This window comes from Bubalus bubalis, chromosome 18 (assembly GCF_019923935.1).
Source record: "Bubalus bubalis isolate 160015118507 breed Murrah chromosome 18, NDDB_SH_1, whole genome shotgun sequence".
Taxonomy (NCBI): Eukaryota; Metazoa; Chordata; class Mammalia; order Artiodactyla; family Bovidae; genus Bubalus; species Bubalus bubalis.
Window position 1 is genome coordinate 31,996,305 of NC_059174.1, and position 25,176 is coordinate 32,021,480.

Sequence of the window (25,176 nt, forward strand, 5' to 3'; positions counted from 1 at the left end):
TTGTAAAGTTTAAAAATAAAATAAAATTTAAAAAAAATTAAAAAAAAAAGCTAAGACTAGGAGAAAAATAAATACATAAATAAATAAATTTGGGTTTTAATTTTTATGCATACTCATATCTATGCTTGTGTGTAGATTAATTTTTAGTCTTAATTTTTTTATTACTGTTCTCTTACTGAACCTTATATTCCACATGGAAGTTAATTTGGAGAACTCTTAATTTATATGATGGACCTCCATTTACATGACCTTGGTTATATTCATTTGTTTAGAAAGTGAGTTCATAGGTTTAGAATAACTTTTTTGTATCTTTCAGTATAAATGGTTCTCTAGAATTTTGGTACTTTATATGCCTGAGTGTAAACTATGTCCAAAATTAAATGAGAATAATATAGTTATTGTACATGTTCAGAAATATAACTTGAATTATTTCAGTTCTACTTTCTATGCAGAGCTCTCTCTGGGAAACCTGTAGAGCTTTCTCTGGGAAGTACTTTTTTGAGTGCTTTTCCCCTCTTATTCATAAAAGGCATTAATGGGCTTAAATATTATACATCCATTACTTTTAACTTTATGCATTATTAAATTTACTTTATATTTATGGGACTGATTTCACATAGAAAGTTCAGTAAAAGACATTTTCATTGTCTGCATTTCTTTCTTAGCCAGTATCATGATATTTCATGACTATCATTGAGAATATTTACAGTATAGAAGACAGGTGTGCTGAAAGAAAGAAAAAACAATTGATGCACTGTGTCAAACGTGCCAGATACAACCCTTACGCTCACGTTCATGTTGGTTGTGTATGCTGGCTCTTTTTCAAGGAATGTTGTTTCTTCTTTGGGTCTGTAATTAGGGACTCTAAGCTTCCTTAAAGATAGTGTGGTGTTTTCTGCAGAAGCCACTGGTGCCCTGTGTTAGAGATGAGTCTCCTAAGAATACAAGTCGCATTTGTGTTGGTTAGCTCTGGCATTATTCCATTCATAAATATGTCCTCAAGGAGTATTAATACCTTATGAGTTTGGAAAACTTAGGCCTCACATCAGTATATGGTGCAAGCTTAGGACTTTCAAATCCTCTTAGGGAAATTTTTTTGTAACATTTTTTGTGAAAGAGACGTGGGTGGAAATGGTTTTCTTATCACTTATCTGGACCAATGGGTGGCATTTTATAGTCCTCTGTTCACAGAGGCTGCACCTTTTCCACAAGGGTCTTCTGTAGGGGTCTTCCCTCCATGGTTCTAACTCCTGAGTGCCCAAATGTATTCTCCTGTCCCTGCAGACAACACTGAATTTCCAGACTCTAGTTTCCATGGCTTTAATCTGGACCTTTCTTCTGTCTCAACCTCATTGTTCCCTCCTCTACCTGTCTGCTTGTAGATTTATCACACTGGCTGGCGTTGATCTAGTTTTGCTGTGTTTGGAATAGGCAAGTTCACATCACATTCTCTTATTATAACATGATGTGGAACTCCCAGAATAAAATTTGTACAATAAAATATTTTGAGGGGTTAAGAAAAGCAATTTACAAAAAGACATATACAGCCTATGTGTGTGTTTGTAAGGTGTGGGAGCAGGGGTGTCTGGGTGTGTCTTTTGGCAAGGCAGGAGCAGATATAAACACAGTCATAGAAAAACTCCTGGGAGATATAAGTATGTGGCATGCATCCTTCTTCTCTCTATAATATCTATGAAACATATATTGCTTTTATGAGGAGAAAAAATAAACATGAAAGATACAGGAATGTATTTGTCTTTTGTATTTGCTATTTCAAGTTAAAATTGCAAGTGCTTTTAAAAGAAGAAATTTAATTTGGTCAGGTATTTCTTATTGGTACATATTAGAAAGCAGAGGATTATGGTGTGAGAATTGAGAAGACATTAAACTCTATACCTTGGTGGGAGTACTATAATTTTAAAAATTAGATGTGGGAAAGGTAAAACCACTCTACTTTTGTCTGTTGTGTAGGAAGCAGTTAAAATCCAGGTGAGAGGGATGATGGAACAGGTCAGAAGGCCCCAGCACATTCTGAGGTGTTCCACGTGGAGGGAGTTTGAGTGTGGCTAGAGCTGTATCTACTGAGGAAATGATTTATTTATTTGGTTGAATTCATTGAATCCCCACTCTGTCAAGCAACCTTCTAAGTATTATGGGTTTAGGTGTGAAAAACAAATAAGCAGGCAAAGGGAGCCCTGAGTCATGGAATTTATCTTCCACTGGGATTAGGGGAATGTCCATGGAAGCAAGTGGGGAGGGAGCTCCACATATAGGGTGATGGGATCCTGGGGTGCCACAAGCAAGAGGTAGATGACGCTCTAGGACATGTACCTTTCTGGTGAAGCTGGCCCTAAATTTGACTCTGGAATGCAGAAGGGCCTAGCTCCTCATAAATACTAGGAATACTGAGTAAAACTAAAGTGTAAAAGGCTCCGGTGCAGCAATAACTTGCCTGTCTCTGATTCCTTATGACCCGTCACAGATAGAACTGTCAGAAGCTGAATGATGGCACTAGGCCCTCTGCTGACCAGGGGTGGACACACCTAGCTCTGCAGTGTGGGCATCTGCTGCGTGTGGCAAAATACACTGAAATTTAGCCCAATATTAAGGTCAATATTGCCAACAAAGGTTCATATAGCTAAGGCTATGGTTTTTTCCAGTAGTCATGTATGGATGTGAAAGTTGGACCACAAAGAAGGCTGAGCGCCAAAGAATTGATGCTTTTGAACTGTGGTTCTGGAGAAGACTCTTGAGAGTCCCTTGGTTTGCAAGGAGAACAAGCTGGCCAATCCTAAAGGAAAACCCCTGAATGTTCATTAGAAGGACTAATGCTGAAGCTGAAGCTCCAATACTTTGGCCATCTGATGCAAAGAGCCAACTCATTGGAAAAGACCCTGAGGCTGGGAAAGATTGAAGGCAGGAGGTGAAGCGACCAACTCATTGGAAAAGACCCTGAGGCTGGGAAAGATTGAAGGCAGGAGGTGAAGCGACAACAGAGGATGAAATGGTTGGATGGCATCACTGACTCAATGGACATGACTTTGAACAAGCTCCCGGAGATGGTGAAGGACAGGGAAGCCTGGTGTGCTGCAGTCCATGGGATCACAAAGAGTTATTCACAACTGAGTGACTGAACAACAAAAGTGAATATGTGAACATTATAAGAAAACTTTAAACAGGTACTACACTGCTGGGTGGAGGAACTAACCCATATCATCACAAAATGCCACATATATTAGAGCATCCGTTTTCATCTAAACAGGAAGCTTTGTTATATGTAGTATTTTTTCTTTACTCATCCATGAAGTGAAAAATTGCATCCATAATGAAGATTTAAAGGCTTAGTAGATTCTTACGAATCTGCAAAGAAAGTTTAAATAATGCTTCATTTTTTTAATTTGCAAAAGGATATAATAATGTTCCCTTCATAGAAACATGATAAGGATTAGAATGAGAAAATGTAGGTTTAGTAATATTATCATAATTTTCAATATTCCTAAAGATATTCTAAAATGTTAAAAATATGTATGTGATTAAAATACAACTAGTATGTTAACTCTTCTCTATATCACAATATACTGTATATAATTTGTCAAAATGACTTTCACAAGGAAATATCCAGAAGACTTAAACTCAATTTGTATCATACCACAAATGTGCCTGTTGTGGACTTACATTACAAATCATTTGTGGCACATCCTTGCATTCAAAACCAAGGCAAAGAATACAAATCTACTTTCTTCAGCCCATTACTTCAATGATATGTAAAGTGATGTAGTGATTTTTGTTAACAGATCCAACCAGATTCTAGTAAGATATATTATCATTCACATTCCAATCAGATTTTCAACTTTTCAATAAATACAAAAATTTATATGGTCTATTTCAACTCTCTAAATGGATTAAAAAATCATTCCTGTAAAAAGTGTTTCTGAAGTATATCTGAAAGTCCCTTATATCAATAATATAATCTAACTTACCACGAATAAAAGCTAGGCTTCTTTAATAAAAATGCAAGTACTGTGGACAATTACTCTAGCAATGATCCCAGCAAGAAGATATTTAATTATGTTAACAGAGTATGTTCATTTTCCCTTGTTCCTCTTTTTTATAATGGTGTCACTATTTTGTTCATGAAAGTCACTTGTTTCCTCTCACTCTGCCTTGGAAATCATTACTAACTCCTATAGGTCAGCTTGGTGGGATCCACTCAGCTATTCCTATGCTCTGATTTCTCTTTCATAGTCTAGTGAACTGACCTTTATTGAATCTTAATTTTAGCTAAAATGTTTAATGCTTTTCAAGTCTCAAAAAAAAAAAAAAAAAGAATTCAATAAGTGAGCAAGTCAGAGCAGCGATTTTTATTGCAGTTTTCTACTTTTCAAAGCAATCAAAGAAAATAAACCACCATCTGGGAGCTATATGATGCTCATTCCAACTGTGTTTATTCTAACTTGACAATGTCAATCCCTTTTGTCCATTCAGTGTCTTCTGTCAGGGCCATGAGTGATCAGCATGTGTCAGTGAAGAATTGTGATGCTAAATAGTGCAGCACTTTTTTCTTTTTTTTTTTTACTGAGAAAGATATTATCCTACATATACAAAGCCATGTGTTCATTTATTTATTTACATGTTGTAACCATGGTTGTTTTCAAACGTCATATAAATGTGTGAAAGCCAGAGGTTCCATCCATGGTGAACACACCACTTTCTATTTTTTTTTTTTCCTTCTGGGTTTCTACTCCACCACGGCTCCAGAAGGAATAAAAATTTCCAGGGTAAGTGATGCAGCAGAGGAGTTTCTGAGGCACATTTGCATTCTTACCCTCAATTTAGTTCTGCTTAAATACCAGACCATTCTTATATAAATGAAATCTGCCAGCAACTGAATGATGCAGGTGCAAGTGAGAACACTCACACCTCCTCCCAAGCACATGTGCAGACTAGATGGATCTCAAGACAGAGAATCCTGAAAGGCTTGGTTGAACACTTCATTTATAGTGAAGTTTAAATTCCTGCTGTGAGCCCGCAAACCAAGAAAACAGATAGCTGATATGTAATAAAATTAAGAATACCCCTAATAAAACTATTTCTTGGCCTGATATTTGAACTGCTGACACTGACAAAGTCCAGGAGGAGAAGAGATTATGGGTGCATCTTCTTTCTTTGTTGTTGTTCAGTTGCTCAGTCGCATCCAATTCTTTGTGACCCCATGGACTACAGGACACCACGCTTCCCTGTCCTTCACCATCTTCCGGCCACAACGCAGAATACTAACCACTATATGACCACAGTGAGCTATGGGGACCTCTCTTCTTTCTAACCAAAGCATTAGTGTTTAAATCCTCAGGAAGAAATGACTGTTTGGCTGGGTTTTTTTCATTTGTTTGTTTGTTTTTCAGTATTTCCACACACTTGTTTTGTCACAGGGATTATTTTTGACAAAAATAATGTACCATGGTCAAATCTTGAAGGAATGTTCTTTAATATATCCTTTCTCTTGGAGATTAACCATATGCATTATCACATTAAATACTGAAAGAAACCCAGTGTCACACCTATCTCCTTAACTGTGTTTAACAGGCATTTCCTAAACTTAATTATCCATTGAATACTATCTTCCAGGAAAGCCTACTAACATTCTATGAAATGTATTCTAGTGTTTGTGTTTCAATAACAAAATTAAGGAGATGGTCTAGTGGCATGTAAAGAAACACCCAGCTCTAAATTTCAGGACCTCCACTCTCTGCAAAGTTATATTCCTCTACTCCTTTCCACTGCTAACCAACTTCAGTATTTATCATTCCAAGGCAGAAACTCTTCTACTTAAGACCCCTAATCCCTTCTGCTTTAATGCATAGCCATTCCTCTTTTCTAGCTCCTTCTTACCTCCTTCCCTAGCCACTCCTGAGGCAGGACCCTCATCAGAAATAACCCTTTACTTAGAAAACCACTTATGTCATCTGTCAGAGTTCTCTAAGTATTAGTTCTTTGATTGCCCCATATTGGTATCCTAATTTCTTATTATAAAAACAGAGCCTATGAATTTGAATATTGTAATTAAAATGACCGACAGTTGAAATAATAAGCTTATGATTAAAAAATCAAGACAATGGTCTGAGTCCTAAATAACCTTCCTGAAACATAATTGTTTCAGACTATAAGTTTTTCTTCATTTTTATTTTTCCCTCAACCTCTGACGCTACTCACATGGTGGTCCTCCTTTACTGAACTTCCATTCATGCCTCCCAGCTTTGCCAGTCACTAAGAAAAAATTCATCCCTCAGCAACACCACTGTTCATAAAGCTCAGGTTGTAGCCCATAAAGAGGGCACTGTGAGGTGGATTCTGATATACAGTAAGGAAACTTGGACCTATGCTGCTGCTGTCACTAAATAGTCCCAAGGTTTCTAAGCTTCTTAAAGTTTAGTAGTTGAGTATGACTAATTCTGGCCCTTCCTTGTGATTAAAACTGATGCGGGCCATTTGGGAGCCAGGACAGCAACACACTATGCACAAATCTCCAATATATCACCTTTGCAGCTATGGGGTACTGACTTTTAGGTATCAGGAAAAAGTAGTTTCCAGTGCCCATTTCTAAATGCACCATCAGCTATTCTCAACAGACCCACTGTAGATTCATAAAGCCCTATGTTAAGGAATTCTCAAGATTGTAATGAAGATTCCTTACCTTGAGGACACCTCCTGACCACTAAAGTCAGCACTTCACTACCTAGATTGGCTCCAATGAGGAAAGCAACACCCCATGTCTCTTAAAGAATTTAGTCATAGCAAGTCTTATTTCAGGCATTTTTTTTCCATGCAACAGAATGATACAAGTAAGTAGAAACATAATCTTAAAATACATGTTCTGATTTCTCAATAGGAAATGTTTGCTCAAGTAACTGCTAATTCCTTTATGATTTTACTTACTACAGACTTCTTCTACTATATTCTCCCCCACAAAAGATAGAAAAGGCCAGAAATACATATTTTTATCGATGTTTTAGTTAATAATGATATAAAAATTATGATATTATTCCAACTTCCACTATTAAATATTTTAAGTAAATTTGTTCTACATGGAAACTATAAAAATTTAAAAGTAATACAGAATGTATTATCTGAAGGCTTGCCATGCCACTATCATGACTCAACTCTTAAGGGAAAAAAAAAATACCTTGCCCCCTATTTTGACAAGAGCAAGTAGAGTGTAGGTGAACACAAGGAGGGGAGGGGAAAGACATATAAATAACAATCTTTCAAACTTCTATTCACGAATATTGTTTTTTGTCATCGCAATTGCACAATGAAATATGAAAGTTCAATTTCCTCTTCATTTCCTTTTAATAAAACTTCTGTTCATTTCATTTCTGAGAGAAGATTGAATCTAAATTACTTTGACTCCTCTTGGCCTAACTTTGGCAAATGCTACCAGACATGAAAACGGAGGCTTTTTTGAGCATCACCCATCGAAATAAAGAGGCACAGCCTCCATTTCTGTTCATCTCTCTGGATCTTCCTCTCATGCATTAGCAGTGAGTGCCAAATGCACATTATGTTGAAATCCTTGCTCCGTCTTTTAACTAGGCCATTTGTAGAAAGAGAAAATCTACAGAGGAACCCTCTTGGGTTTTTCTCATTCATCCCGCAGCAAACTTATTTCCTAATGGTAGGAGAAAATAGGGTCCTTTTTAGTGAGGTAGCATTCGAATTCCTATGTGATATCAAAAATGCTTTTCACAAATATTCATGTTATAGGTTGAGTTCTATCCCACAAAATTCATATGTTGAAATCCCTACCCTAGTACCTCAGAACATGACTTTATTTAGAAACAGGATCATTGCAAATATAATTAGTTAAGGTGATTTCATACAGGGGTAGGATGAGCCCCTAGTCCAATATGATTGGTATCCTTTATAAAAGGGAAAATTTGAAGGCAGAAACATATACACTAGGAAAGTATTATGTGAAAATTGGAGCTATGCTATCATAAGTTTAGGAACTACTTGACACTAGGAAAGAATCTTTGAACATATCCTTCCTTGTATGCACAGAGGGAACATGGTGCCACCAACACCTTGATGTTAGCCCTCTAGTCTCTAGAACAGTGAGACAAAAAAATGTCTTTTGTTTAACTCACCCCATTTGTGGCACTTTGTTACAGCAGCTCTAGCAATCTAAGACAACTCAGAATACCACAAACACCTCATCAACTTCCCATGGTTCCTTATTGCCTAAGAAAAACAAGCAAACAAAAAAACAAGTTCTTTGGCATGAAAAAACTCTTGTTACCTGGCATTTATGTGCTTTTTCAGCCTAACTCTTCTTCCACATGGTTTTACCTTTAAAATAGCAACCCTATTCTCCTAAAAGTGTCTCCTTCTTCTACCTTAGGCCTTTGAATATGGAATTAACACTAAAATGGTGGATAATATATGATCTAAGTTTCATAATATTTTACTATGTTCCAGGAATGGCATATCCAAGGGAGTGAACTAATAGGCTATATTATCATAATTAATTAAGGACAATAATAAAAACATGAAGGTATATTCAGTGAAAAATATTATAGTAAATGGTCTGGAAGTCTCAATAAGATTAAAGAACTTTTGGATGCAGAGTAATGGAACAGAGAGATAGAAAGATGATTAGAGGAGAGCGCTGTACTTGAAATCAAGATTTTCAAATCATGCAGTTATTAGTGATGTCTCAGATATGACCATTAGAATGTGTTCCTGAAGTGGGAAATAGTAGGCTAATATATGAATGAATTCAAGGACTAATGAGATCAAGGTGTTGAATATATAGTTTATTTGGATGTTGAATTTTCTAAGAATAATATGTAACAATGGTGAATAGTATATTATAATTTATGGCTAAAATCTTTAATCAATGAGAAGAAGTGACCATAAATCTAATGAAGAGGCAGTGAGTAGAATGATCTGATCTTATGTGTTTCGAAGGAACTCAGCTTATAGGATAGGAAGGAAGGCAAATTGTCTAGATTAGCCAAAAAAATGCAGAGTCCCATAAAGGCCACATGGGAATCATGGGGTGGAAGAAAAATGCAATAGGTTCAGACTCTCCAAATATCACATATTAATAGAAACAGAATGAGATTACAAAACCAACATTGATAGATAAGATTTAAAACAAAGTTCAGTTCCGTTCAGTCGTGTCCAACTCTTTGCAACCCCATGAACTGCAGCATGCCAGGCCTCCCGTTCCATCACCAACTCCCGGAGCCTACCCAAACTCATGTCCATTGAGTCAGTGATGCCATCCAACCATCTCATCCTCTGTTGTCCCCTTCTCCTCCTGCCCTCAATCTTCCCCAGCATCAGGGTCTTTTCAAATGAGTCAGCTCTTCGCATCAGGTGGCCAAAGTAAACTCCAAAACTCCAGTACTTTACAACAAAAGTAGGTGACAAAGTATGACCACAAACACTAAAATTCAGGTGAGTGAGGAAGACCACCAACGGCATGACATTTGGTTTGGGAGAAGGAAGGGGGAAGCCAGAGGTAACAATGACCAAAAATAGCCAATAAGTGTTCACTGGAGAGCAGCACATGAAAATGGGCGGCACTTATATGTTTCTGATAGTAGGAGATTCGCCTATGAAAGTTTAAAGGGGCCACAGGGGTGAAGGCCATCTATCCACTGTGAGCTTCCAACCCTGACCTTCTAGGCTCCTTGCTTAGAACCATACATTCATTGTTTTAATTCAATCTACTCTTTTCTATCCACACTGCAGCCTCTCATACATTGTCAGCTCTTTAACCTTGCAAAAGACCACCCCAAACCTTGGAACTCAATCTTCTTGTTCTATGTTTTTGTTTTGTTTGGTTTTTAAGTCCCTTCCAAGATCTATTTCAACATTTTCTGTGATAAGATTGATTTGGAAGAGAAAGTTTGGGACACTGGGGAATGGAATTTAAGCAATGCCTCCAAGTTTAATTACGTTTCACTAACTAAAAGGGAAAGCAGACCAAAGCCAGTGAACACTAAGGAAAGAACAAATCGCTATCAAGAATGCATATCAGATGGGAATCAATTCAGACCTTGCTGCTGGTGTCACCATTATCAATAAGATTTATCCTTAGGGACAGGAGGAAAGCTGATCCACAGTAGGAATAATCAGGGTGAAAATAGCCCCAAAATGTCATGTATTCTGATTTCTGGAAAAGCTTTTAGCAAGTAAGATCTTCCCTGGATGGCAGGGATCTTTTAAAGCCAAGCTTAATGGTTCTCCTTGTATTTATAAACATACATATGTTTGTCTATCTATTTAACTATCTATTAGCTGCCCAGTATGGTGCGAAGGGCACAGACTATGATATAATACAGAGTGGGATTTAGAAACTGACTCTAATGCTTCCTGGCTCTGAGCAAATTATTATCACGAGTCACAGTTTCCTTATAATAGCACCGATAACACATATGGATTGCCATGAAAATAAAATTAGAGAAAACAGATAGAATGTTTTCCCATGTTTCAGCAATTCATAAATACTAGTATTAGTAATGTTATTAGATAAGCTGTTGTAGTATGTATATTTGTTGCAGTAACAGTGTTTTTCAAATCAAATTTTATCCTCATGTTCTGACTTGCATGAAAGTCTTCATGGAGAAGATGGGATAAAAGAAAAATTAAGATAAAAAATATTTCAGGAAACTCGAGAGGGAGGCTCTGTAGCTTCAGTCCTTGACCTACCATCAGTGGCTTCAAGACTTGGTGCCTGCCTCAGACATTTGCTGTAATTAGTACTGAAAGTATCCCTGGGGGCTTGAAAGGAGGCTTCTTCCCCTGAATTCACATTTCCTGTGTGGCTGGCTTCCATGAGTTTAGGCTGCTGGCCAAAGGAGGCAGATCTGTGGGGGCACTGGCTTTTCTCAGGACGAAGTTAACAGATGAAAAGAAGAGAGGAAGGGAGTGTCAAAGGACTTCCTAATGAGGTCTCTGCTGGGCTGAGGAATTAGTGTGCAGATCATTTGCTAAGGAGCATGACCACAGCCATAGAAGAACCTTTAAGTGTTCTAAGAATGTGTCGAAATTCTACTGACTGCCTTCCTAAACTGGATGTGCTGAGAAACAGGATGATCCATTTCAAAATGCAAGTCCAGAGAAAAGCAGTGATAATAAAATAAGCACAAATTCTAGTAGACATGTATTAGTAATAAACACTGTGGGATTACACCCTTCCTATATGCCAGTGGGCTTTAGGGAGATAGCTCTTACTCAAAATCCGTGATGGGCAGCAATCCAACTCAAGTCTAATTGCCTCTTTCTTTGCCCAACCCCCAGCAGTCTAAAACTGGAGAGGAGCTTTTTCCTCAATTCCTGGGAGCTCAATAAACAATTCCTGGTGTTGAGGACTCATATTGCTCCTTTCATCTGTCTTCCTCTCATTTGTTTTTCATGTCTTCATTCTTTGGAATTGCATACAACCCTGGTGGCTCAGAAGGTCAAGAATCCACTTGCAGAGTAGGAGACCCAAGTTTAATCCCTGGGTTATGAAGATCCCCTGGAGAAGGGAATGGCAATCCACTCCAATATTCTTGCCTGGAAAATTCCATGGACAGAGGATCCTGGAGGGCTACAGTCCATAGTCACAGAGTTGGACACGACTGAATGACTAACACACATAGGCAATAAACACATAGTGTAGGTATGACATTCTTACTTTTAGGTAGTATATGATTGGGAGCAGTAAATACTACTGAGTATATCTTTAAAAACTTGTCTTAATATTGACTAATTTCTTACTATAGTTAGATATCTCAGCATCTTACTTCTAATTACTTTTTTATTAAACACATGCACACGCATTCTCACACTTTGACATTTTCTGCTCAACCTTTTTGAGAAAATGGAAGACATTTTTCATGGTTCCCCAAGTGCTTACAAGTTTATCAGCAAACCATGCACATTCAATCATGCTCCCCTAATGAACTGCTGCTGTCAGTTTAGTTCTCATAAAAACACAAGTGAGACAACATAGAGAGTGGTGATTCCTGAGTCCAGGTCTGTGATATCCCAGGGTGTCTGCAATTATTTCCAGGAGAGGGTGGAGGGTGTCATGAAATTCTCTGACAGAACTAATTTTAATCTACTTCAATTTGCAAAATTACAGGCCATGCTGCACTTTGATTAAGATGGACATTTCAGAAAATCAAATGAGTCACAGTGGGGTATTGCAAATAGGAAAACAAACAAAAATATTCCATATAGCAATTCATAACAAATTTAATTTTTTCTTCTTTTGTCCATATAGCTTGTGGCAGCTCCTATTGTGATCCCAATATTTGGATAGATGCTAAGGTTCTAAGGAGAAGAAAATAGGGAGTCTAATATTTATTGAGAATTTACAATGTGCAGATCATTGTAGAAGTTTTTGCATATTACATTTCATATCATGCCTACAACATCCTTTTGAGGTAGAACCAATAACAACTATTTTATAAGGAAACTAAAGGCTTAGAGACACTAAATAATTAGCTCAAGGTCCAAAACTGATAAAGCATGGCGCTGCAAGCCGAATTCTAAGTACAAAGCTCACATTTTTCTTATTAATATATTTTTCATAATTACGGCTTGAGAGTACACAAAGAGAGAAGGTCTGGCTGAAAAACAACCTGAGAACTCAAGGATAATTAATTATATGTAGATGATATAGGAGTGCTAAATTTTATGGTAAAGAAATAAAATTAGGTGAGACATCAGTGTAGGCTAGGGGAAGTAAAGTGTTTTATGAATCATCATGATTAAGACCCTAAAAAATGAGTGAAATTGAAAGGTACTGAAAAGAACAGAAATAGGATTTTAAGTAAAGGAAAAAGTAGTAGAGTTTAGCTGGATGTGAAAAGGATCACTACGGTCACCAGAAGATATGATGGCCCAAAGTGTACAATTTGTGTAGAGCAGTAGTGGGAAATCCATTTGCTTAAGTAGTGTATGGCTAGATTCTATGAGAAGTGTTCCACTCTGGCAGACAGTTGTTCCTCTCCTTATCTAGTTTTTTTTTTTTTTTTTTTTTTTTTTTTTTTAAAGAATATATTATCCTACTCTGGGTTAAGCACAGGTGGAGGCCAGTCAAGAGCTCTGCAGAAGTTGAAAGTTAATTCTCTAGGGACTAGTTCTAGCACCAACACATACTAACAAGTTACTGAGCCCCACTTAATCCAAAATGTCCTCAAAACTTGAAAAGAAACCATAACAATACCTGTATGATTGTTAAAATTGACAGATCTCCAGATATTTGACTTCAACTATTTGACGACTCCACTTTAGATGTCTAATTATACAATTCAAATCGTATATGTCTAAACAGAGCTCTTGATTTTACCACTTCACAAAACAGTGTGAGATGTAAAATAAAACTTGATTTTTCATTGTTGTTATATGCTTTGCACTGCTATCTTGGCCATGTATCTTTGATTTCTTCTTCCAATCTTGACTACTACTACTTCTGACCAATCAATTCTCCAAACCATAGCCAAAGTGCCTTTTAAAAAAGCTTTGTTAACCATCTAAGTCTTCAGTGTTTTTCCATCACTCTTAGAATGGAATCTAAATCTTGTTTTCTTGGCCTCAAGCCCTTAATTGGTGTTTTCTCAATCTTTAATGCCATTTCTTCAAAATCATTTGTCAGCCAACTTATTTTTTCTCTCTCTGTTTCACCCATGGTGGCCTTCTTTCTGATTCTCAGTCTTGCCAAAATCATCCCTGTCATTTCATGGTCTCTGCACCAGTTGTTCTCCCGACCGGAAATGTTCATCTGTATGTTTGGTACAGTTTTTGCCTAGAATGTTCTTCTCACTGATCTTTGCATGTTTGTAACTCTCTTACCATCCAAGTATTAACTCAAGCATCACTTCTTCAGAAAAAGCCTTACTAGCACTCATTCTAAAGGCAATGCCCAGTTGTAGTCTATCAAATCATCACCTTCTACGTACTGCAGGTTACTTACCATTAAGATTTTTCTTAGGTATTTATCAGATCATTTTTATGTTTCTTTTCTCTCTGACCCTACTAGCATGAAGCTGCAAGAGAGCCCAGAGACTTTCTCTCCTTGTTCACTATTTTACCCCTGCACATGGCAGTGTATCTGGCACTTAGAATGGCTACATAGACATTTGCTGTATTAATAAAATGGTCAACCAATGTTTGGCAGGGTGTAATGTGAAGAAAGTCATTTTTGTGGGAAAGTGGAAATGATATTCAGGCTTATTTGGTAAGGAACGACTTGAATTTGAGTGGCTATACCAGGAAGAGGGAATGAGGGAATCAGTACAGTTTGGACAATTGAAATGGAATATAAAGAGAGAAACTAAACAGGAATATCATAGGGAAATTTGCAAACATTTGATGACTGGATGCTATGAAAGGTTTAAAGTATATAAAGGTTCCTACTTCCTAACTTAAAAGATCATGTAAATATGGAAACCATGAGGTGAGGAGAGTCCTTTGACAGGATTATGAAAAGTGTTGCCCTTAGAAAGGATGTGGTACATTCAAAGAAAGATATCCAGTAGGCATTTTATTGACCTAACATGTTAGCAAGACTATGAAACTTCAGATACTGATTTTGGAAAATGAGGTAGATTGAACTATCATTGATAAATATTCACTGCCTTTTCATGATTCTGTGTAGGGAATGGACTTTTCTGCCCCTTAATTTTGAACCTACTCATGTGACTTTTAAAGACAATATTATGTAGTAGACAAGGGGTTTTAAAATGTGCTTGAAGGGTAGGGCTTTGCCTCCTATTTCTGCTGTGAGAATCTTAATAGCTGTTGTTATGAAGGAGGATGACAGATGCATGAGAGAAAACTGGATTCAATCTGTAGCCTGAAGCCAAGCCCAGATAAGTGTAGTCTAGGCCAACTGAACTCCAGCCAGTGTGAAGTCCTGAGAACAAAAATGAGTAATAATTATTATTTTAAGAAACTGAGTTTTGGAGTGGTTTGTGACAATTTCTGACTGATAAAGAATTTTCATTAAAGTCAAGGAGTTGAAACTATTTAAAAAATTGAACTTGCTGAACGAATGAATATAGAAAATTGTGAGTAGATAAGCAATAACTTGTTATCCAATGTAATTCTTTCTCTCTCTAATAACATTATTCCACTTCATTTACTGATTCGCATATTAATTCATTCAGATATTAAGAAATACACATTGAGTAATAAGGTCATTTATATGTCAGAATTATAGCAGAAAACAAGACAAAATGTATATTACAACTTTAATATCCAAAGTTTCTAAGGAACTTCTATGAAAATTATTCCAAAATGTATAACTATCTCCTCAGACTGCCTTCCATACTCCAAATATATATTTCAAGATGTCAGCGTGAACTCTTGGATGTCCCCAAGGTACCTTAAACTCAGCATATCCAAATACTAGTTTATTAACTTTCTCACCTTTCAACTAACAATCTACTCCTCTTCATGTCTTTCCCATCTGTAAATCTGTCATCAGTTTATTCAAGCCAGGAAATCTGGTATACTTTCTTCCTTCTTCCCCCCTTACATTCCCAATCGATCTTCTCCCACCATCACGTCTTTCTCCTAATTGTCTTGCCTGGAAACACTTTCTGCTCTATCACACGTTGTCACTACTCTGAGGAAAGTCTTTTATTCCATTACAGTGGTCTTTCTTTTGGTAAGAAATAATTAGTAGAAAAAAAAACGTAAGGAACTTATACAGTTTCCAATACAAACATATCATTAGTTTGTCTTTGGCTAAAAATGTCACATTCATTTGCTGAAAGCCAGCAGAAATGCCATCTCTATGTTGAGAATGAATCTAGCAAGACATTTGAGATGGTGAGTACCTGGGCCTAAGGAAGAGCTTCCCTGGTAGCTCAATTGGTAAAGAATCCACCTGCAATGCAGGAAACCCCAGTTTGATTCCTGGGTCAAGATGATCCCCTGGAGAAGGGATAGGCTACCCCCTCCAGTATTCTTGCCTGGAGAACCCCTTGGACAGAGGAGCCTGGAGGGCTATAGTCCATGGTGTCGCCAAGAGTCAGACAAGATTGAGCACTGAGGACAGCACAGCACAGACCTAAGGAAAAGTAGAAATACATCTCCCAGTAGTTTATCCTATGAGCCAAAAAAGAGAATGGGACAGAGAGGGAGAGACTCAAACAAAATACTTGCAAACTTTAATTTCTTATTTCAAACTTTAATGAATAACTCAGAATTTAAAACATTAAATTTATTTGTTCTTAATTCCAACCAAATATTTTAAAAAGAGTCACCTGAAAAACTCATTTATTTGAAAAGGGAAACACCAGACCTTCAGAACCTCAATTTCCCTTCTTAAAATAAATGAGTTTTGGCTTTGTTTGTGCTTAATCTTGGCTGGAAATTTACATTACCCAATCAGGAGTTAACAAGCCCCGCAGGGGAAATCAAGTGTCGAATTAAAAATTCCACAGGAAATCCACCAATAAATCAGGGCAGCCAAGGTTGTATATATGGAGATTTCTAGCCTTTCTCAAGTCTATTAAAAACCTTTAAATCCTGTTTTAGACAAAACATAAAGGAGGGTTGGGAGCTCTAGCATTCCTGAGAGGCCCTTCAATTTCTACATACTAATATTTAATCACTGAAAATGTCTATATATCCAAAATTAAGTCATTTAGTCTTGGTATATATAACACATTAATTTTATATAAACTCTTATTCTGACATGAAGTGGTTTACATAAGAGGGAAATAAAATCCTCTGGAGCTGAGTACAGAACATTCCTCCTTACTCATCCTTTACCAAAAGAGACTTGTGATGATGGTTTAAAATGGCATTTGGAAAGCAACTCTTGATGGCATCTTTCCCACCTCTCTGCCAACATACCTACAAAGAAACCAACAGAGGTGAGAAATCACATCTCTGAAAACTGGGCATGGCTGTCAATTTTACTGCCGGAATTTGAGAGAAACTTCTGTTCTTGAGGTGAATTCATCTAAACTCTGAAGGCAAGAAATGGAAAAACCACGAGGACCGGAGTATGCTTGTTTCTCCAGAAAGTAAGTAAGACAATCCCTATTTACTCCCCCAATCTTTGGTCCTTATTTCACAAGTCCATATACTGTAATGTATTGATATTGGACCTGTTGTAACCCACCTCAACCCCACCACCGAATGCCAGTTGGTCATCATCCGATTCTGGGTGTATGATTCCCCAAATGCTGCTACTTTTAATCTCCTTCCCCAATAGAAAATTTCCTTTTTAACATCCTAATGTGAAACTCCAAGAAGACAATTGGGCAGGAAGTAAAAATGGCAGTCAATTGCAGTCCTGGAGATAGAAACAAGTCTTAATAAGTGATAGCTGTGTCAGGGTCTTGGTGAAAAGAGTTCTTACCGCAGGTTATCCAACTGCACTTTCCATGCCCACCAACCAGTCAGAACTTTGGAGAACCAGGCACTGGAGATAGGAAAAAATCACCTCTGTACAGCAAAGTTGAGTACCAGGCAGCAGGCAGAGTCTCATGGACTTGGAAAGAGAGGCTGACCAACACCAAAGTGAACAGTGAGGTCAAAGTAAATACACATGCTGTTTATTTTTAAGGGTCAAAAACAAAAGCAAAAGGAACTAACATAAAATGTTCTGAGGCATCTTCACAGATATGCAAGAATGAAGAAAACAGAACAGTATCCTGAAAAGCCAATGTGAGGATGAACAGGGCTTCCCTTTATAAAATAACTTATTGGAGCAAATAGAGTATATGTATCGTGTGTACATTTATAGTGAGAACAGCAATGGACAGTGATAGACAACCTACTCAGATGATTTTAAAATATGATAATTCTTAAGCTGTTGACCATTTTTGCAAATGACTTAGAGCATATTAAAGCATCCTATTTTTTTTGCAAGGAATAAAAAATGAGGCTATCTTAATTCTCTATGGTAAGGAAAGGTATTTGCAGTGAGACTTAGAAGGTCAGGCTTCCCCAATGGCTCAGATGGTAAAGAATCTGCCTGTAATGCGAGAGTCTTGGGTTCGATCCCTGAGTTTGGAAGATCCCCTGGAGAAGGAAATGGCAACCCACTCCAGTATCCTGTTTATTGTCAATGGGATAATCCCCATAGACAGAGGAGACTGGTGGGCTACAGTCCATGGGGTCACAAATAGTCAGACACAACTGAGCGACTTTCATTTCACTTAGAGGTCAGAACAAATGTGACCTCACTTCCTTTCCTAAAATTCTGAAGTTACCGCACAATTGTGTGACTCCCAGGCTTCTGCCTTCTTTCCATTAACAATGGTACTTGAATTTTCATCTTCAAAGTTGTCAAATTGGAAACTAAACCAAATAGATTTGACTTGGCTGTTACATAAGTAAATCCCTCATTTGGGGCTGAGGGATTGACTTCTCTCAGTCTCCACATCCACCATCAATTTTAAAGGAAAGTTATGAGAATTAATTGGTAGTTTTAAACTGTAGTCTATGGAATTGAGGGGCTTCTAGAGTTGGATTTGAGAGACAGATAATTGGGCAGGTCTCCAATCTCCATTCATGCTTCAACTATGGCAGTTTGATATTTATCTGTTTTATGTTGTGGTCTTCTGCATGAGAATGAGTCTTGAACTAGTCTGAGTTCTCTAGAGAAAAAGAAACAAGATGAGATATACATGAAGAGATTTATTACAAGAAATCAAATCACATAATTAGCTGTGATTCATGGGGTCGCAAAGAGTCGGACACGACTGAGCGACTGAGCTGAACTGAACTGAGAAGTCCCACAATCCACTGTTTACAAACTGGATACTCGGGAAAGCCAGTGTTGTAATTCAGTCCAGCTCTGAAGGCCTGAGAACCAGGAGCACCATGGGAAGGAAGGATGGATGTCCCAACTCAAGCAATTCAGCAGGAAAAAAATAAACTCTTTCTTCCTCCAACTTTTTTTTTTTTTCCACTCAGTCCCTCAAGAGATTGGATGATGCCACCCACATTGGGATAGTTATTAAATCCATAATTTCAAATTCTAATCTCATTTAGAACAAAATGACCACACCATTAACTATTTTCAATATTAAAGTATATCACTTCTAAGTCAACTCTTACAGTTTGATTCCTTTCAGTATATTCTCTATATTTACAATAAAAGATAGGCATAGTTTTTTTTCCTACATACTTAGCCTACAGTGTCAAAGATGCAATCCAGATCAAATTCCTAATAACAGTGCCTTGATGATGATAATTCTTGTTCATTTTCCCTAATTTCAGAATTTCAAGTGTACTAAAATGAGTGTGCTGAAAATGAAGGATACTGATGACGCTTTTTTGGTATTCATTTGTTTCTCATGCTAGTTATGCAGGAAGTGTTCCTTGCCTTAGACTTGACAGAATAAAATGTGGGAAATCCACTTCTAGTCCTCTGACTTACAAAAATATTTTAATAAGACGATTAACGGGAAAAATCAACTGTTGAACAATTTTTTCATCTAGTGCTTTATTCACACCAATGGAATTCAAGGACTTTAGGCTTTTCTATTTTTATCATAAATTTTACTTTAATGTCTGGATATAGCTGATTAGAAAATGTAGAGTGCAGTTCAAAAGAAATACAGCAGCAGCGAGGGTCTATCAAAAGATCTCCTTGAGATGTATTACCTAAAGCTCTATCTAGAGCACTCATAAATTTCTGGAGGGAAATTGATTTTGTTTTCTCTTCACTGCATCAGTAAATAACTTTATATCTTGGAAACAATTCCCATACAATCTCTTCAGTATATGTTTAAAAGGAATATATTTTGCCTCTCACAGAGATATGATATGACTCACATAATTGTAATACTATATCTTCAATTAAAATAAAAGCCCGTCTAAACCATTTGGAATGGTGAATACATTATAATGGAACTTTATATTGAGAGGTGCAATATAACTAAAATAGAAAGCAAATAAGAGAATAGACAATACCATGTGATCAAATTGCATCCAGCCAGCCAGCCAATATTTATTATTATCACATCTAACTTGTGTCCAGCCTTATGTTGACTGAAGAAAGCACAAAGATTAATTCTATGTGATTCCTCAAGAAAGTGATGAGATTGTGAGTGGTCAGAAATATCAACATCCGCCCACAACATAACACATCATACGTAAGTGATGCATAGAAATATACATATGTTGAAGTATGATGACTAGGGAAGTCTGAACTGGCAAGCAGACTGCATAAATTTCCTAAAACGAAAAGCAAAACAGTATAGAATACAAGGAATTTACAAATATAAGGAAGTGAGCTTTGACTTAAGACAGATCCACATTATAAATTCCCATTTTGGTCACTTGTCACTTGTGTGACATTGGGCAGATTCTTAACATTTCACAATTTTAGACATGATGTGTCCAATGTTAAAATAGAGAACAGTTTCCACGCAAAAATTTTGTGAGGATAGATAGATACAGGAATAATTGTGAATATTGTCAGGATATAGGGAATGTATGAGAGACATTATTTATTCCTCCTTTATCTTCTTAATAAATTTGCCAGTTGAAGAGGAGGCATGACTGAATGTAAATGCATCATCACGTGAATTAAAGGAGGTAACAGAATCAAGGATCACTAGGATTTTCCCTGGACTCCTGAATATGCTTTCTAGGTGCCAATAGCCAACTTGGGCTGTAGGATATAGATCAGAGAAGGAATCTAGGGCTGAATTTGTAGGACCTTGTGTGCCATGTTGAGCTTGTATATTAAGTTCATTAATTACTTTAAATATAGTAATCAGATGGCATATATATCATGACAAAGATTCAACATTACTTCTATGTACCAAAGATTTTCTAATATTGCAATAAAGTAAATATTCTTTGTATCAGAATATATATCAAATTACTTCCAACTAAGTTAAATTAAATTATTGGGCTTTCCTGATTAAATTATTAAATGTAAAATTTAAAAAATATTAAGAAAATATAGCTAATTATCTAGTAATTGTGGAGAGGTAGGATCTTTTACTAAGCAATAAAATAACAGAAGAAAGAATTGAGAAATTTGACTCCAGAAAACTGAAAAGTTTTCAAATATTGAAAAAATAAAAATTAACTCAAAGACAAACTGAGTTGAAAAATTATAGATCCTGTATTAATACATCACTAAGGAACTGTTTTCTTAAACTTTCTAGATTGTGCATGTACTTAGCCAGCATTGGACCCATCTTCAAATTTGCTTTCAATGTAAAAATGAAGATTACTAATGTCTTTCCTATTAACTCAAAGTTATGAGGAACCACTGGAGAAAAATGCTAGTTTTTAGATTGAACATTGGCAATCTTTCCATGAAAAAAGCATAAAATAAATAAGCAATGAATGTTACATACTTACCAGAATATATTGCTACAATTTCAGAACTCTAATTAAAAGCAAATTTTCTATTTACTTTTTTCTTGATTAATTTTGAAGTGTGTCAATAATGCTTATCCTAAGTTTTTTAATAATATATTTGAATTAATGATCAGCATCAACTGCCATTTCTTGAACAACAACTTTGTATGTAAAACCATGCAATTTTTTATTTATATTTGTTGTTTAAATTTTACAGAAGCCTATAACACAAGTATTTTTATTGGAATGAAAATAAAGAAACTGAAGGTTAGAGAAATGCAATTCAATGAATTGCCCTAAATAATGAGCTAAGAGGAATTAGTTTCTGGGGTCTTATCCAAATTCTACATTCTAACATGCATTAATATCCCACATGATTGCTTTGGGGACATTTAATTTATGAGTAAGATTATGATACAATAAAGGAGATTGGATAAAACCAAAGAACACTCTTTTCAAGAAAGCAGTGACCCTGAATAAGCTGACTCATTGTTAGGCAGTGCCCTCCTCTTTACATTTTGTCTCCAAACAGGTAACTCCATCTGTATGGAAATCTGTATCTCACCTATATGATTTAACCAGAGTAGTGACACCAGGGGTTGAGAGTCTCAATCTTTGTTGTAAATGAGGATAATCTGGAGCCTTACAAAATTGTGTGCTCTGCTAAGTCGCGTCAGTGTGTCTGACTCTTTGCAACACTATGGACTGTAGCCTGCCAGGCTCCTCTGTCCACGGGATTCTGCAGACAAGAATACTGGAGTGGTTTGCCATGCCCTCCTCCAGGGGATCTTCCTGACCCAGAGGTGGAACCTATGTCTCCTGAGGCTCCCGCATTGTAGGCTGATTCTTTACCACTGAGCCACCCAGGAAGCCCCATTACAAAAGTACTGGGTGCCTATCTCAGAGATTCAGACTTAAACATGAGGATAAGGCTTCACCATTGGCATTTTCTTTTTCAAGCTCTGCAGGTGATTAATGTGCAAAGCTGAGAACCACTACTCTAGATCCTTGGCTACTTCAACAGCAGTAATTGGGGTTTGTGAGCTGTTTTCCATGTTAAAAAAAGAAGTCTTACTTCTAATTAGACTCTACAGTTTAAATATAAATAAAAAGTTTCTGTTTTTAAATTTTATTTGGTTGAAATGTTATGAAGTCACTGTGGTTAGCTCATGCTATCAGGCACTCTGAAAGATATGTCTCTGATTAATAATCCTAAGAAAGCAAATGAGCTATGAATAAACGCAGTTTGTTTGGTAAGCAAATTCAGACCATGGGGTTGATAGAAAAATAATTAAAGCAATAATTTGACAATGAAAAACTTGGAAATCACCTCACATGAAGTTATAATTTGCATAGCAATTGCTAGATCAAAGCAGGCCAGGGATTTTTATTTATTTATTTATTTTGGTTACGAAATTTGCAGAAACAATTATACAAAAATAAAACACATTCATGAAAATATCCTGCTAATTTATAACTATAGAGTTGATAAATTGAAGAACTCTGAGAATATTTAGAGCAGATTTCCCAATTCCTCTCTTTTTCTCCTTTTTTTTTTCTTTTTTCAATTCCTCTCTGCATTCCCCTGGATATTGGTCAATATTAATTTTCTTTTAATTATGCCTTGAAATAAATCTAAAAATTCTGAGCTAAAGAAAGATAAATGTTTCTTGGCTCTAGGACATGTCAGAGACTTTAAGATGTTAATGTTAATATTAAAATCTCTAAGAAAAATACAATTTTCCCCAATATATTACACCATGGGTTTTTTTTTCTACTGCATCATAGGACAGACTGTAGATCCCCAATTCTCCTGTTGAGCAACAGCAACATCAACAAATCCCACAAAATATACCAAGAGCCTATTATATGCCAAGGCTGGATTTGATATCTCATGACGTAAATCCAGCTTTAATGAAATTTTAACTTCTATATTTCACAACAGAATGGACTATTAAAAGAGCAGGCGGGTTGGGGGTGTGGAATTAACAGGGTTTCATAATAGCAGATGATACTAACACTATTTAGCCTCCAGAAGCAGCTTAATTACTGTACATTCAGGCCCTCAGTCTTAAGGGGTAGAATAGGATGAGTATATCCTTGAAGATTTAACAGAGGTGTGATAAAGGCAGTGGGATGGAGAGAGGAACAAAGAAGGAAAGGGTGTGAGGGAGAGAGAGAAAATGGCTGAGAGAGAGAGGAGGGAAAGAGAGAGAGGAGGGAGAGAGGAAGACATAAGGAAACCTGAAAAAGAAAGGGATAAGAGAGAGAAATAAAAAAAAGGCAAATGCCCATGTTTCCTGATGGAAATGCAGAAGGCAAAACCATGATGGGTACAACTGCATGCATGCCAGCCATTCACAGATCTTAGAAGTTTTCTTTCCACCGTTTTTAAAACATGCCTTGAGATCATTGTCTCTGAGATGACTATTATCCCCTGTTCCTCTTCCTGCTCTTGTGAGAAGCAGTGGCAGGAATGAATGTAAAGAGAACAGCTAATTTCAAAACTAAGAGATGAAAGAGAGGGCTGACAGGGGATCTGTGACCCTCCTCCAAATCCACATAGTAAAATTGTGTGATAGTGCTACCACCAGAGATATCAAAGGTAGAATCCGCCTTAACAGTTATTAGTAAAAATTAAACCAACTAGTATGTGCATACATCTCTCTAGTGGACCAAGTTTAGCCTGTATCGTTCCTTGATCATTACTTGGTAAGCAAACTTAGATTATAGGATTCATAGAAAAATAATAAAAATAGTACTCTCATAATGAAAAAAACTTGGAAACTACCTCCCACAACTTCATAATTCATGTCCCAGTTGAGCCTGTGCACAGAATCCTTTCTATGAGAACAGAACACTATTCTTTCCATTCTATAGATCAGATGAAATCACTTGCTCAGCATACTCAACAGGGCTGGAAATGACAGAAAGGTGTTCTGACTCCACATTCTGGGCATTTTCCTCCATGTCCTAGTATGTTTTGTGGGCTTTCCCTCACATTCTTCATCTTTCTGCAGTCTCAGAGGGTATGATGTATTATCATGTACCATCTATCTGGGGCTTCCCAAGTGGTGCTAATGGTAAAGAAACCACCTGCCGGTGCAGAATACATAAAAGATGTGGCTTCAATCCCTGGGTCAGGAAGGTCCCCTGGAGGAGGGCATGGCAACCCACTCCAGTATTCTTGCCTAGAGAATCTCATGGACAGAGAAGCTTGGTCGGCTACAGTCCATAGGGTCGCAAAGAGTCGGCCACAAATGAGGTAACTTAACACACACACACACACACACACATTTATCTGGCCCTCTAATGCTTTGCCTCAGCATTTCCCAAAATGTATTCTGTAAAGCATTTCTTCATTAAAGTGTTCCATGAAAAAAGAGATCTGTAATCAAATCCATACAGGAATGCTTCACAATATATTTAGTATTTTGAAAATAGCAATGCATATTATCACATTAAAAGCTGTGAGAAATCCTGAAAGTCTAAGAAGTAAAGAAAGTTTCTTGAGTAAGTTTCAACTTCTGTGACCACAGGAAGCTTTTTGTACTTATATCCCCATAGCCATTATTCAAACTGCATACAACCAAGTTTCTACTTTGGTATTCTGTGGATTCATCTAATCATCTTTCACCTATTTTCTGAATAAGACATAGGCTTTGGAAATATAGTTGTATATGACTACAGTTTGGAGTTCATCAAATACTTCCATCAATCAGGGTGTGGTAGCTTATGTCTAAATAAGACTGCACATAGTACAGAAGGTGCTTGGAGCTCCTCCCATCAGGTGATGAGGTCTGTTTACCCTGGCTTTATGTAGCT